This window comes from Megascapheus bottae, chromosome 16, assembly GCF_031878675.1.
Source record: "Megascapheus bottae isolate mThoBot1 chromosome 16, mThoBot2.hap1, whole genome shotgun sequence".
NCBI classification, from domain to species: Eukaryota; Metazoa; Chordata; class Mammalia; order Rodentia; family Geomyidae; genus Megascapheus; species Megascapheus bottae.
In genome coordinates, this window is record NC_143524.1 from 19518162 (window position 1) to 19523560 (window position 5399).

Below are 5399 nucleotides of genomic sequence, written 5' to 3' on the forward strand. Positions count from 1 at the left end.
TCACGTAGGGATCCTATTTCCAATTAACCACAAGAAAACCAGAAATGGAGCTGTAGCTTCAAGTGCTAGCCTTGAGCAGAAAAGCTCAGGAACAGTGCCCAGTGCCCAGTTCAAGCCCCACAATCAGGGCAGGGAAAAATGCTTCTTTTCATCTTCCAGGGCTCATCTAAATCAGAAGGTCACTTCCTCAGACACCCCCAGGCTACTCTTCCTAAAGAGAATTCAGTTTTCATTCTGTCCCAGAATCATGTTAGCTTTTCTCTATCTCCAACATAAAATAATATTATAATAAGTTTGCATATATCTTTATTTACCACATGGATAAGAAGATTTTTTTGTTTACAGTACATCCCCAGAGCTCAGCCTAACCCTGGCATAGCCTATATGCTCTATAAATAGTTGTTAAATAAAGACAATAAACAAATGGAAGACCCAGTACCTTGCTGCCCTTCAGTGCCAGCCAATGGCTTCCTATTGTCTAAAAGCCATAGAACTCATTGCAGTTTCTCCATGACCTCTCCTGAGCTCTCCTTCCAGCCTCCTCACTAGATCTGCGATCTTTAAAAAAATGGAGACTGGAGCCTTGGTGCAGACAAGTATCAACCAGGATGTAAGCAAAAGGGACATTAGACAAATGTTCTTTATGATCCCAGACAATGCCTCCATTCTGTGAAATCAGAGTTGTTGTTTTTTTTTTAATAGGCAACACACAGCTGTGTTAGAACACAGCTGTCATTTCCATTGCTTGGGAGGGATCGGTAGGATATAAGGCCATCCCAAGTAAAAGCAAGAGACCCTATCTGAAAGACAACTACAATCAAGAAAGGCCGAGTCCCTGCCCACGCTGCCCGTCCAGTGCAGCTTCTCAGGCCCAACCCCTTTCTCTCGTATACATCTCTGTGTGCGGAAGCGCCGCCGGCATGTCTGAAAAACTGCCCTACAAAGTCGCTGACATTGGCCTGGCTGCCTGGAGACGCAAGGCCCTGGACATTGCAGAGAATGAGATGCCAGGCCTGATGCGCATGCGAGAGATGTACTCTGCCTCCAAGCCGCTGAAGGGTGCTCGGATTGCTGGCTGTCTGCACATGACTGTGGAGACAGCTGTCCTTATTGAGACTCTTGTTGCCCTGGGTGCTGAGGTGCGATGGTCCAGCTGCAACATCTTCTCTACTCAGGATCATGCAGCGGCTGCCATTGCCAAGGCTGGCATTCCAGTGTATGCCTGGAAGGGGGAAACAGATGAGGAGTACCTTTGGTGCATTGAGCAGACTCTGTACTTCAAGGATGGGCCCCTCAACATGATTCTGGACGACAGTGGTGACCTTACCAACCTCATTCACACCAAGTACCCACAGCTTCTGTCAGGCATCCGAGGCATCTCTGAGGAGACCACAACTGGGGTCCATAACCTGTACAAAATGATGGCCAATGGGGTCCTGAAAGTGCCTGCCATCAATGTCAATGACTCTGTTACCAAGAGCAAGTTTGACAACCTCTATGGCTGCCGAGAATCCCTCATAGATGGCATCAAACGGGCCACAGATGTGATGATTGCAGGCAAAGTGGCTGTGGTAGCAGGATATGGCGATGTGGGCAAGGGCTGTGCCCAAGCCCTGCGGGGTTTCGGGGCTCGTGTCATCATCACTGAGATTGACCCCATCAATGCACTTCAGGCTGCTATGGAGGGCTATGAGGTGACCACCATGGATGAGGCGTGTAAGGAGGGCAACATCTTTGTTACCACCACAGGCTGCATGGATATCATCCTGGGCCAGCACTTTGAGCAGATGAAGGATGATGCCATTGTGTGTAACATTGGACACTTTGATGTGGAGATTGATGTGAAGTGGCTCAATGAGAATGCTGTGGAGAAGGTGAACATCAAGCCTCAGGTGGATCGCTACAGGCTAAAGAATGGGCACCGCATCATCCTGCTGGCTGAGGGCCGGCTGGTCAACCTGGGCTGTGCCATGGGCCATCCCAGTTTTGTGATGAGCAACTCTTTCACCAATCAAGTGCTGGCTCAGATTGAACTCTGGACCCACCCAGACAAATATCCTGTTGGGGTTCACTTTCTGCCTAAGAAGCTGGATGAGGCTGTGGCTGAAGCCCATCTGGGGCTAGTCACTCAGTCCTGCTGCATCCTCATACTGTTGCAAGTGTGGCAGGGAGAATGGAGAGGCCCTGGTCAAGTGAAGGTACAAGGAAGACATCTACAGGAACCATGAGCCCTCAGGCTCAGAACTGCTCACCAGTTATCCTTCCTTAGGCTGGAGGTGGTTGGTAGTGGTGCTTACAAAGCCCAGGTACCTTACCATCCATACCTTCATCTGGCCTGTGCATTGAGACCCGTGTGTTTCGTTTCCAGGCTTACTGGTTTTTCAGCCTTTGACAGATGACAGGGAGCTATATATGTCAAAGGGCAACAAACTGTTGGAATTTGAATATTCCTGAGAATAATGAGTTTGATACTATTAAGTTCTATTTCATAGGAGTTAGAGTAGACTTTGAAGATATAGACAAAGACAAGAGAAGTGACAGGAGTTGCAAGGGGCCAGGAAAATAAAAGGATTAGATTCCATCACTTTGTAATGTGATGGCTTGTACATTTGGGTGAAAGAGTTTTGGTTATAATGTTTGTATAATATTTACAATGTGAGAATGTGAAAAGAAAGCAGGAAGCTGGGTAAATAAAAAAATTTTGGTGCCTAAAAAAAAAAAAAAAAAGAAAAAGAAAGGCCGAGTGTGTAATTCAAGTGATAAAACATTTGCCTAGTAAGCAAGGTGACCTTGAATTCAGATCTTAGTACTGCAAAAACCCATGACAACAAAACCCATGACAGGGATTGGTCTCCACAAGAAAAGCCACAGAACAGATACTAATATTTTCCACTGTTCATGGGGTCTTATGGTGGCTGGGAAGGGATGTGCACAGGCTCTGGTGCTGACGAGCCAATTAGCATTATGATTCTCTAGAGAATAAGTCCCAGAATCAGCTGGTATGAGAGCAGGGGCCATGGTGGTCTGGTTCCCACTCTATTTCCAATGCTTGGCATAGTCTTTGTGGGTCCTCAGAGAGAAGTCAAGCAACAACCTGTACTGTGGGGACCAGAACCTAGGGCCACTCACATCACTGCTGAGGTGTAGTAACACCACAAAAAGCCTCTAGGGTTGTGGTCTATCTGGGTAGTAGAGAAATGAGACATATCAACCTAATTTTCCCCTTGTCTCTTAGAGAGACCTCAGGAATCTGTTGTTGGCAAAAGGGCCCTGATGGCCCAGGTGCTATTCAGCTTACCCACTGATAAAAGCATCTGACAGAATCAGCTCATCTTTCCTCCCTCCTTGCCTGTGGAGATGTCCTGCCCTCCCAAGCCAGGCCAGGCAGCTGTCAGGCCTGAAGAAGATAGCACCAAGTCTCCAGGTGAGTCACCTCAGAATGCCTTTCCTTGAATCCTAGGTGTGCAGCTTTAAGGATGGGCCTCGGGGCTCAACCCAGCCCATGAACTGCAAACCAACCTCATTATGGTGAGGGAGCAGAGAGCATCTGTGTGCTTTTCACTAGATACCCTCATTCTAAACAGCACCCTGGAGAGAGTTATAGACTTCTGATGATCTACACAGATCAACCTAAAGGAGGACAGTGTCTCCCATTTAACACTAGACACAGGAAGTTGTCACAGAGTGTCTGACAGGTACATATACCAGCCACACATTCCTGACACTTAGTTTTTATTGTCTCCATGTCCTTGGAGTAGCAAGTGGAGCCTAGCATGAGAGATGTGAAATCGCCAAAGAGGCCACACAACTGATTCTGGTCCCAAGTCCAGTAGTCTTCTGGAGACACTAGAAGTAAAGGTGTACAAAGGATCATCAATGGGAATACCCTCACAGGGTGTGGGGTGGGGTGAAGGGTGACTGAAAGCTGTGAGCTCCAGGCTGCCATCTTGCCGATGCCATCAGTCAGTGAGGTCACCTGTTGGCCAAAGGGGCTGATGGGAAGTCTGGAGTTCTTGTGATCTTGTCGGAGTTGTTGGGACTAGCTGGCTAATATGAAGGTCTGTAGATACTGGTTATGTTAGGTAGCTGAGTCAGACATACTGGCTGAATCATAGAACATACTCTGGCTATGGTGACTATAAAGCTAGTGCTTTAACTAGAAGAGCCTCTTTTCCTTTAGCTTTGCCCTTTACCTTTGTCCTCTAGACTTTGTGGCAGGTGAACAGGCCCAAAAGCTGAGTCATATGGATGATCTCCTAGGAACAGGGGCTTTAGGGTCTAGATCCCACCTTGATGTAGAACTCTGGGCCCACAGCACACATATCCTGGCCTCATTCAATGCTCTTCCCTTCTCTAAACCTCCCAAAGCTTGTCACTCTCCAAGCTCTGAATTTGTGGAGGCACTCTATGCCCCAGCCTGAACTTCCGCCCCTACTGAGGTGGACACTTCTGATTTGCTGACTTCACTCCAATTGCAGAGATCCCTGGAATTCCTCAACTGAGTGTAACATTACACGTCCTCAGATCATGCACGGGAAATCAGCATTCAACTGCTTAGCCCAGCAGCCAGACAAACCACACACAATGTTCTTCCTTCAGTATCACACTTGAAAGGAAAATTTCAGAAGCACATGGCCCTTGTATGTCTTTTTCTCAGTGGTATTTAGAACTTAAGTTCCCTTCTCTCTGGAGCCATATCTGTGTCATGTTCTCCAGCAGCCCCCTACTTCTGTGTTTTTAAAAGTTAACTAGGATTCTCAAACTAAGCACAGATCCAATCTCAGAGGACAGGTGAAGCCCTCAGCTGATCTGACCCTCTTTTCTTTGATGCTGAGCACTTTGATTTTCTCTACCTGAAGGCTGCCCCACCTCTCTCCATCTGCCTCCACCTGCAGCAACAGGCCTCTGGGTACTAGCTGCTCCTCCCACAACATTCTCCATCAAAGGAAGTGAATCTCCCAAGGAACACCCACACTTAACCAAAACAAAGAAAAGTAGCAAAGGATAACCAAGACTAAGAACATGGAGGGAGTGGAACAGAGATAGCAGAGGCCATGACCAACCCAAGTGAGGTGTGAAGTATCCCAGGTAGCCCCAGGGCTGTCCAATCCCCACCCAGTGGTTACAGCATCATAAACACAGTTCTAGAAAGGCTTTCCTGTGTGTGGCAGATATGCTCAACTGAGCCAGGATTCTTGGAGGGGAAAAAGAAGTCTTAGGAAGCTGTGTGTTAACTCCAGGTTACTTTGCACTTGCTGAGAGAGTTCAGATATGGTGGTGGGAGCCAGTCATGCACATCTTTATTTCCTGTTAATCTCTGTATGTCTCCCTTGATCTTCACTCTGGGTAATTACAGAAAGAAGAATAATAGATAACAGTTCTGAGCATTGCAAACTCTG

General features: G+C 47.3%; 1 pseudogene; it reads left to right on the forward strand.

Moving 5' to 3' along the window:
• Positions 1-825: 825 nt before the first annotated feature.
• LOC150052967 (adenosylhomocysteinase pseudogene) lies at positions 826-2876 on the forward strand (annotated as a pseudogene).
• Positions 2877-5399: the final 2523 nt, after the last annotated feature.